The 11,406-nt window shown below is 36.3% G+C and overlaps 1 pseudogene; it reads right to left on the bottom strand.

Moving 5' to 3' along the window:
- Positions 1 to 5,088: 5,088 nt before the first annotated feature.
- On the bottom strand, positions 5,089 to 10,506 carry LOC132022336 (small nuclear ribonucleoprotein F-like; annotated as a pseudogene).
- Between the last annotated feature and the right edge of the window lie 900 nt (positions 10,507 to 11,406).

Raw genomic sequence — 11,406 nt, 5'->3', positions numbered from 1 at the left:
GGAGCAAATGCCATTAATGCAATGGAGCAAAGATGGATCAACAGATGGTGCTGGAAAAAATGGATATGTGTATCCAAAAATTAAATCTAGACACGGACTTACCCTTACCCAAAATTAACCCAAAATAGATCACAAACCTAAATGTAGAATGCAAAACTATCAAACTCCTTGAAGATAACGTAAGAGAAGATTTAGATGACCTCAAGTATAGTGATAATTTTTTATATACAATACCAAAGGCACAACCCATGAAAGAAATAATATATAAACTAGACTTCATTAAAATTGAAGCTTCTATTCTATAAAAGGCAATATCAAGAGAATAAAAAGATAAGCCACAGACTGGGAGAAATATTTTCAAGAGACATATCTGATAAAGACCGTTATCCAGAATATACAAAAAACTCTTAAAACAAGAGAAAGAAAACAAGAGTAAGAAAACAAAATAACTTGATAAGTAAGAGCCAAGAACCTTAGCACACATCTCACCAAAGAAAATATACAGATGCTAAGTAAGCTTATGAAAAAATACCACACACTCATGTCATTAGAGAAATGCAAATTAAAATAATAATAATATACCACTGTATACCTATTAGAATGACCAAAGTCTGGAGCACTGGCAACACCAAATGCTGGCAAGGATGTGGAGCAACAGGAACTCTATTATAATACCTGAATACAAAATGGTATACCATTCTGGAAGACATTTAGCAGATTTTTATGAACTAGAGATACTTCTGTCATGTAATGGAGGAGTTGTACTCCTTGATATTACTGAAAGGAGTTAAAAGCTTATGTCCACTCAGAAACATGCATGCACATTTTTATATCAACTTTACTCATAACTGCTAAAACTTGGAAGCAACTAAGTTGACCTTTAGTATGTAGGTGAATGGACAAATAAATTGTAGCACATCTAGACAATAGAATATTATACAGCACTAAAAAAAATGAACTATCAAGCAATGAAAAAACATAGCAGAACCTTAAATGCACATTACTAAATGAAGGACACCAATCTGAAAAGGCTATATACTGTATGATTCTAATACATTACATTCTGGAAAGAGCAAAACTGTGCAAGAGCAACATGATCAGTGATTGCCAGGGACTGAGATAAAGGAAAGATAAACTGGTGGAGCACAGAGGATGATGTTTAAGACAGTGAAAGATATGATAGTACAGTAATACTGGATACATGTCACCATACATTTGACCAAACCCATAGAATATACAACACCAAAAGTGAGCCATTATATGAACTATGGTATGATTATGATATGTCAGTGTAGTTCATTAGTTTTAACATATCCCCACCTATTGTGGGGAATGTTGGTAATACAGGAGCCAATGCATGTGTGAGGGCAGAACATATATTGGAGATCTCTGTATCTTTCCCTCAACTTTGCTGTAAACCTGAAACTGTCTAAAAAGTAAGTCTTAAAAAATAAAAAACAAATAAATTAAATAAACAAAAATTAAATAAATAATAATAATAATAATAATAATAATAGACTAAAATAAGAAAAACTTGCTGTAATCTGTGTTTACATCAGAATTTGAAAATACATTTTTAAATTCTTCTAACCCTTGCTTTTTACTTTGAAGGTCTTCACGGACTTCTCATTGCCTTTATTTGAAGTTTAGACCTGCTATTGTGCCCATGAAATCTGTTTCATGATCTCAATTCATCAAAAAGCAATGAGGCAACCCACGGAAAGGGAGAAGATATTTGCAAATGACAGTACAGACAAAAGGTTGATATCCAGGATCTATAACAAACTCCTCAAACTCAACACACACAAAACAGGCAATCATATCAAAAAATGGGCGTAAGATATGAACAGACACTTCTCCAATCAAGACATACAAACGGCTGTCAGACACATGAAAAAATGTTCATCATCACTAGCCATCAGGGAGATTCGAATTAAAACCACATTGAGATATCACCTTACACCTATTAGAATGGCCAAAATTAACAAGACAGGAAACAACATGTGTTGGAGGGGATGTGGAGAAAGGGGAACCTCTTCCACTGTTGGTGGGAATGCAAGTTGGTGCAGCCTCTTTGGAGAACAGTGTGGAGATTCCTCAAGAAATTAAAAATAGAACTTCCCTATGACCCTGCCATTGCACTCCTGGGTATTTACCCCAAAGATACAGATGTCATGAAAAGAAGGGCCATCTGTACCCCAATGTTTATAGCAGCAATGGCCACGGTCGCCAAACTATGGAAAGAATCAAGATGTTCTTCAACGGACGAATGGATAAGGAAAATGTGGTTCATATACACTATGGAGTATTATGCCTCCATCAGAAAGGATGAATACTGAACTTTTGTAGCAACATGGACGGGACTGGAAGAGATTATGCTGAGTGAAATAAGTCAAGTAGAGAGAGTCAATTATCATATGGTTTCACTTATTTGTGGAGCATAACAAATAGCATGGAGGACAAGGGGTGTTAGAGAGAAGGGAGTTGGGGTAAATTGGAAGGGGAGGTGAATCATGAGAGACTATGGACTCTGAAAAACAATCTGAGGGGTTTGAAGTGGGGGGGTGGGAGGTTAGGGTACCAGGTGGTGGGTATTATAGAGGGCACGGATTGCATGGAGCACTGGGTGTGGTGCAAAAACAAGGAATGCTGTTATGCTGAAAATAAATAGATTAATAAAAAAAATCTATAAATAAATAAATAAATAAATAAATAAATAAATAAATAAACCAACCGCTTTACAGAGCCAAAAAAAAAAAAATGTGGTCCATATATACAATGGAGTATCACTCAACCATCAGAAAGGATGAATCCTGAATATTTGCATCAACTTGGATGGAACTGGAGGAGATTATGCTAAGTGAAATAAGTCAAACAGAGAAAGACAATTATCATATGGTGTCACTTACTTGTGGAACATAAGGAATACCATGGAGGACATTAGAAGAGGGAAGGGGAAAATGAAGGAGGGGAAATCAGACCAGGAGATGAACCATGAGAGACTATGGACTCTAGGAATCAAACTGAGGGTTTTGGGAGGGAGATGAGTGAGCCTGGTGATGGGTATTAAGAAAGGCATATATTGCATGGAGCACTAGGTATTATATGCAAACAATGAATCATGAAACACTACATCAAAAACTAATGATGTATTATATGGTGACAAACATAAAAATAATTATGGTGTTCTTTGAAGGACAAAGTATTTTAGTTTTGATAAAGTGTCATTTACCTATTTCTGTTGTTGTTGCAACTTTTTCCTGTAACCTAGGAAATTTCATAGTTTTGATGTCATATCTAAGAATCCTTTGCCAAATCCAATGTCATGACAATTTAATGTTTCCTTCTAGGAGTTTCACAGTTTTAGCTTTTAAAGTTTAGAACTATGATGTGTTTTAATTATATATATGATATGAAATAAAGATGCTACCACATCCAATAAATAAATAAATAAATAAATAATCTCAATTCACATGATTTTTCATTTTCACTTCTAATTTTTCCCCTCAAAGATCTGCATTCTAGCAACAGATTTTACTTGCAATTCTTTAATGTGTTATGGACTCTAAAGTCTTTGGGCAAATTATTCTCTTTACTGAAAAGGCAAACCCCTTCTTGTTTCTACCCTAATAAATCTCACTCATAATTAAACTTTTGACCTACCAGGCACTTCAGAAGAGGGATATTCCCAACATTCTCTCTAACAGCATTAGCTGTATCCTTTGATATATGCAAAAAGCAAACCATGTAGGCCTCCACTCTAGCCCTTGCCAGATTATGCTGTAGTTATTTCTGTATTAGTAGGTCTTCCACTCTGTTTTTCTAAGTACTAATAGGAAGTCCCCGTTTGAAAGTCATCATTAAAGACCTTAGCACATGCCCTTGTGTATGGCAGGTAGGCAAGTAGTATTTGTAGCATTAAAAAAAATTTCAAAGATTCTCTTTTAATGTAAGAATTGTTTGGAAAGAATCTGTTTCTCTTTCCTACTAAAAACTAACTTTTTACATGTTCTGTTAAAGACTGTCAGTAGAGGATTGTCCTAACTGAAAATGTGGATCTACTTCATATAAGGTTAACACAGCACTTAGAAAGTTTTTTCCACAGGAGTTACAAATGACATCCTAATGACAGTGTCTGAGGGGCTGAGGTAGCCTCTAAGGATGATATACCCTTTCCCTTCTATGCATAAAAGAGTTACAATAGTAGACCTGACTGCTGTTCTCTTTTTTTTTAAGTTTTTTTTTTTTTTTAAATTTATTTGATAGACTGAGATCACAAGTAGGTAGAGAGGCAGGTAGATGGCGGGCTTGATCCCAGGACCCCGGGATCATGACCTGAGCTGAAGGAAGATGCTTTAACCCACTGAGCCACCCAGGCGCCCCCTGACTGCTATTCTTTGAAAGACCTCCTTATAAGTTTGTCCCTTAGCTGTCATCTAGAAACTTAGATATCGGGAGGATTTCCACCATCCCCAGAACTGATCAGAGTGGCTTATTTGCTATGTCTAAACTATTCGTATAAACATTATAATTTATACTGAACACCTGATTTACTCTGAATATCTAGAATTTCTGTATGTGTGAGGCAGAAGCTACCTATATGATCAAACCGCTGGATGTTGAGTCTTTAATGAGCTTCCCAAGTTGGCAACATTTCACAAATGCTGTCACAACTCATTGCCGGTACCATCCTATATGATTCCCCCAGGAGAAAACTTTTAGCAATGTGTACCTGGTTTTCCCAGGACTTCACCTCATCTGCTTTCCTTCTGGAAATTTTACTTTATATTCATTTACCACAATAAATCATAGTCATTAGTTAGACTATATGTTAAATCCATTAATGAATCATCAAACCTAGAGTCGGTCTTGGTAACCCCCAACACACCTTCATACCATCTCCTCCCCAGTATTTGCCCTCTTGCCCATATAAGTCCACTTTCTGCCTCCTTACCATTCTTGCCACTTTCTTATCACTTCCCTTATTTTTTTCTTCTCTCCATAGGAGATAGCATCTGCTAGCTACACACTCCCTGGAACTTTTACATACTCAGTCTTATATTCGACATTGAAAATGCACTCATTCATTCAATAAGCATGTAACAGGTATTTCCCGTATGCCAAGCTTCGTGAAAGAAACTCAGTAAGGGAGAATTCTATTCGGTCATCTAAACCTTAAATTCAAATGGGAAAAACAAATTAGCAATGAGGCAGTTATTTTGTTCTGGCTGGATATTGTGTTATGACAAACCACCCCCAAAAGCTATGGGTTGAAACAACAATTTCATTTCGCTTACATTTTATAGGTCAGGAATGTAGAAGGAACTCAGATGGGCAATTTGCCATTGATCCATATAGTATAACATACAGCGCCAGGGCTGGCAGATCTGCTTCCACAGTGGCTTCTTCATTCACGTGCCTGGTGTCTCATTGCCCCTTCACCTCTCTCTCTGTAGATGCTATAGCATTCACCATGGCCTCATCATGTAATCAGATTATTAGGAAACAGGCTAATTGACACTTGATGGACCCAGGGTAATGACAGTTCTTACCTGGACAGTGGCTTCAAAGTGGCAGGAGTCACAAGCTGCCAGGCCTCATAGGGGATCATCTCACATCTGTCATAGTGTCAGTTCTGTCATAGCATATTAGTAAAGTTGGAAATCCTGCCCAGATTCAAGGGGTAGAGATATAGGCTCCATCTCTTCATAAGGATGTCGCAAGTCATAGTGCAGAGGAACATATTAGATGGGATCTACTGTGGTAGCCGTTTAGTGGACATTCCACTGAAGAGCAAGTACTATCAGATTTAAAAATGACAGTTTGCCAGAGAACCAAACTGTCTCCTACTTAGAACAAAGAAGTTCTATAAAGTTTCCTGGAAGGTAAATTGAAGTTGAAGGAAGGAAGGGCTTACCCAATGATATAGAATAGGCAAATGTGTCAGACTTAGAGTGTACTGAGGTAAGGCTCAGAGCTGAGAAATGAGCATTTTATTTCCTAAACATTCACCAATTTCCAGAATCGGCTTGGTTAGAAACTTAAGGGTTAATGGTGTAGTGAGAGAGTAGGCTGATAGGGTAACAGTGTATGTAATGGGCTTTTCACAGTTTGCTCACATAGGAGTCTATAATCTTGTTCTATAAAGAGCCAACAAGTAAATATTCTAGGTTTTATAGACCAAGAGGCAAAATCAAAGATATTGTTTAGGTAATTATATAATTACTTAAAATATAATCAATGTAAAAATCATTTTAGCTTGTCGCACTTACAGAAATAAGTAGTGGACTAAATTTGTCCCCTAAGTCATAATTGCTAGCTTATGGGGTAGACATGTGGAACTTTATAGGCAACCATTAAAAACATCTTATTTAGGAAAAGCACATATCAGATATAAAGTTTGAAAACACAAATATGATAGCACTGTGGGAATTGAAGCAAAGCTAGTGACAGTGAAACTAGTTAGGATATTTTTGAAGCAATCAGTGGATGTACTAATCTCTGAGCTAAAAAGTATAGTAAGCAGTATTTTGTGTTTCCTTAGACATGCTATGAATAGGGGCACCTGGGTGGTTAAGTGTCCAGTTCTTGATTTCTCGGCTCAGGTCATGATCTCAGGGTTGTGAGATTGAGCCCCATGTCAGGCTCACTACTGAGCACAGAGTCTGCTTATGACTCTCTCTCTCCCCCTCTCGGCCCCTCCCCCTACTCTCTATTTCTCTCTCAAATAAATAAAAAATGAAATCTTTAAAAAGAAAAAGAAGAAGAGGGGCGCCTGGGTGGCTCAGTGGGTTAAAGCTTCTGCCTTCAGCTCAGGTCATGATCCCAGGGTCCTGGGATCGAGCCCCACATCGGGCTCTCTGCTCAGCGGGGAGTCTGCTTCCTCCTCTCTCTCTGCCTGCCTCTCTGCCTCCTTGTGATTTCTGTCTGTCAAATAAATAAATAAATCTTAAAAAAGAAAAGAAGAAGAAATGCCATGAATAGAAGTATGTAAAAAGAGGAGTGAAGGATAACTCTTTATTCTCTTATAAAATCAGGCATTACTTATGAATTTGGTGATGCCATTTAAAAAGAAACACAAGAAGCAGAATTAAACCTGTAAATACAGAAATACAGAGGATGAGCTGTTGGTTGCCAGGGACCAGGTGCAGGGGTAGGGAGAGTAAGGGGAATGGGCATATGGATGAAGGACAGGGGAGATACAGACTTCCCATTATGGAATGATTAAGTCATAGGAATAAAAGGCACAACATAAGGAATATAGTCAATGATATTGTAATAGTTGTATAGTGATAGATGGTAAGTATAGTTGTGGTGATCACAGTATAATGTATAAACTTGTCAAATCACTATGTTATACACCTGAAACTAATAGGCATTGTATGTCAACTGCATTTGTAAAAAAAAATTTAAAAAGAAGTATACATACAGAAATAACTAATTATGTCTTAAATAGAGTTAGTTTAACATAGTAACAATAATTGAAACTACAAACCGGACTGGGGTTTACCAAATGTGAATATGCACGTTTGAATTTAAAGAGTCCGTATCTTTCCTCACTTTGACACTATTAAACACAAATTTTGTATTTAAGAATTTCTTAACTCAGAATGTCTTTTTGTAGCCTACTTGTAGTCTCCCCCCAATAGTAACTTTATTCTTTAGTAGAACCTATTCTTAATCTCAATTTTTCACACCGACTTAAACAATCCTATCTTTTAGTGATCGATTTAAACTCTTCTGTGTAACATTATACACTTAAAATTTGATTAGTTGTCTATGATTTTAAGATCCTAGATTAACATTGATAAGGGACCTCATTTTGTTTCACATATCTTTAATATTTGACTTTTTGAAAAGATCTTTTAGCTAAATGGCTCAAATCATGATTAGTTCCACACCGCAAATAATTGTCCCCAACTACTTTCTAAAAATTATCATAGGTTCTGTTTGACTGAGAATAGCAAAAATCTCAGAGTTTATAGTAGCTCTTTCTCTTAAAGACAAGAATTAGTTCAAAAAAAGAAATGCATCACTTGCCTGAACAAAAACGTCTTCTAGCTGCTTACTGTGTTAAATCTCTTAAGTCTGGTATCCCTATATGAGCTGTAGGGAGGTCCTATCAAACCAATCTTCTTGTATTTATTTACTCTTTCAACAAATACTGATCAAGAAACTTCTATATTAGCTTTACCACATCTTCATAAATAACTTCACAGGGTCAACCTCATATATTAAGTTTTTAGTTTGTTTGTTTATAACTGCATTTTGTAATGTAATGCAATTATACATTATCCTCACAACATCCTTGAAAAAAAAAAAACACAAAATAGGTAGAAATTTATGTCACAGAAGCTATAAATAATTCACCAATCCTATAGGCCCAGCCTACATTCCCTTTAATCTTTAGACCTGCATATTGCACAAGTTGATGACCAAAGGATATTGATTCCTTCCTTGGAGCTGAAAATATATTCTGGGTTTAAAGGTAGAGATCGGGGGCACCTGGGTGGCTCAGTCCTTGAGCATCTGCCTTCTGCTCAGTTCATGATCAGGGTCCTGGGGTCTAGCCCTGAGTCAGACTCTGCTCAGCAGGGAGTCAGCTTCTCCATCTCACTCTCCCTCTCTGCTCTCTCTCTCTGCTCTACCTTTCTCTCTAAAATAAAATCTTTGGGAAAAAAAAAACTAAAAGGGAGATCAGAGCTTATTCACATGGAAGAAAATGAGTCAAATAGAATATAAGAAGTAAATCTGTATCTGTAGCAGAAGTGTAACTTTCATAGACCAGTGCAATTTCCCATTATGAAATTATGTCCCCCCTTTTTGCAAAACTTGGAGCAATTATACGCATTAATAGTTGTTGGGTTGAAGACCGTGTATCATTACATACACAGTTAATTGTTGCAATGAAAAATAGATTTGACCAATTTTTCTCAGTGAAATTAAATGGGCATCTTAAAAGAGTTGAACTAATTAAACAACTGTCTTAGAACTTTTGAGGAAGTAGGTAATTTATTTACTTTTAGTCAGGACCAGACTAGTATGAGATTTGTTTTAAAGTATTCAGCATATTGATCTATTAAAAATTTCTGTAGTCAGACATATTTAGTTGTAAGACTATCAAGAATCACATAATATTAGAAATAATGTTTCAGAATTATATTTATCTTTAAATATTTATTGGGTACTTATTGTGTTATAGGGTATCACCAGTATCAAAGTTTGTGGCTTTCTCCTTGAATCATTGCTAATTGATATTTCTTGCCTCCCTTCCATTTAGTTGGGACAATGTAATGTGTTCTATTAACAAAATGATCTTCTGGAATGAGGTGATTAAAAGCAGGCCTAACCTCTCTTCTCTAAGGGCTATCTGTGTAGTATTAAGTGAAGGAATTGCAGACACTAGAAACTACTACATGAAAGGATATTAGTTCCTGAATGACCCATAACAAATTGTGATTTGATTAAGAAATAAACCTTTATTAACTGAGCCACTGACATTTTGGGGAGTGCTTATTTCAGCCGTTTTCATGATTTACATAAACTAATGCAGCTTTTCACTTGTCACCATTAGAATAGAAATTGGGTAACCACCATACTCATCATTTTGAGATGTGTGTCAAATTTACTTGGAAAACTTAAAAAAAAAATAAATATCTGGCCCAGCCAATTTAAGTTGACTGCATATTGGTGAAAGCATAGCAGGCATGTGTATGTCTCTAAAAAATTACATATAATTCTGATGTTCACTTTTGGTTAAGAATAACTCTAAAGGTTCTTATCTTATAACGGGTATATTATCCTCACATAAACCAGTTTAAATCAGTCCATTCAAATTCATTATACATGTGTCTACATCTATCATTGAAAGATTTGGAGATTCAATGTTTTTATAACTTAAAATAATTATGAATAACTTCTTCCAGCTCAAAATTCTGAATAACATATCCCATGAGTACAAAATGTATAGTATCTATCAAAAGTAACCTCTGAATAAATATTTCAAATAAAATATTTATTTTAAATAAAATATTTATTGTAAAATAAAATATTTAAATAAAATATTTATTTAGATAAAAGGCAAATCTAAGCTAACATCATCACATGGCTGATACTTCGTTGAAAACTACTCCTGTTTCCAAGATGTGATTTAGACTTCTTCATCTTGCATTTACTTTCAGTTTCCTTAAAAATAAATGTTTATTGTCTAAAAATATATATAAAAAATTCCCCACAAAAGATACTATTTCTTTCATTTCCCCCATCTTCTTCCTCTTCTTCAACATCCCTGATATAAAGGACATTATTACACCTTATTAAATCTTTAGCCAAATGTGCAGACAGTGCTCCATTGGTTTATTGTTCCGTGTTTGCGAGCTGCATATTCATATAGCCATCTACAGACACCAGGTAGCCTTTGTACTCCATTTCCCACTTAGGTTCCACCATTATTAGTTTTCCTGTTACTCCATTCAGGGAAGGTTTGGGACTGAAGGACAAACTCATCATGCAAATCCTGCAGGCCACTTGCAAACCGAACTGTTGCCTGTTCCTGGGGACTAGAGTAGCTATAGCCAGCGCAACTCCTTTCAGGTCCTTAATTTCTACAAAAATAATAAATTCAAACCCTTTTGGTATGATTGTGTTATAGGGAGAAGGCAGTTTTCCTAATCCCGTATTTCATCTCAGAAACTGAGAGTATATTTGTTGGGGATATAAGAAGACAAGGATTTATTGAATGACAAGACTATCTAAATTACCTCAGGTGGGTCAGCTGACTGAAGAAATATCTAGATAATCTACACAAACATGCTGATATATATAATCCCAGAGTGTGAACTGCTGACTAAATCATGACAAATATCCTTTATACATTTAAATGTATATTTATTCATAATTCAACAAATACCTATTGAGCAGCTCTTATGTTTGAAGCCTACACATTGAGAATAAGAATGACCACGACATATTTCCTTTATAATAACAAAGAGCTCACAATATTTGTATTGTCTGGTGTCAAAGAATAGGCATTATCGGGGAGGAGTCAAGATGGTGGAGAAGTAGCAGGCTGAGACTACTTCAGCTAGCCGGAGATCAGCTAGATAGCTTATCTAAAGATTGCAAACACCTGAAAATCCATCGACAGATCGAAGAGAAGAAGAACAGCAATTCTGGAATCAGAAAACAACCACTTTCTGAAAGGTAGGACCGGCGGAGAAGTGAATCCAAAGCAACGGGAAGATACACCCCGGGGGGAGGGGCAGGCTTCCGGCAAGCTGCGGAGCAACGGAGCACAAAATCTGGACTTTTAAAAGTCTGTTCCGCTGAGGGAAATCGCTCCAGAGGCTAAACTGGGGCGAAGCCCACACGGGGTCAGCGTGGCCTCAGGTCCCGCAGGGTCACAGA

This window comes from Mustela nigripes, chromosome 7 (genome assembly GCF_022355385.1).
Source record: "Mustela nigripes isolate SB6536 chromosome 7, MUSNIG.SB6536, whole genome shotgun sequence".
Lineage (NCBI taxonomy): Eukaryota > Metazoa > Chordata > Mammalia > Carnivora > Mustelidae > Mustela > Mustela nigripes.
The sequence above is the reverse complement of the archived record's forward strand: the minus strand, read 5'-3'. Positions and strand labels throughout refer to the sequence as shown.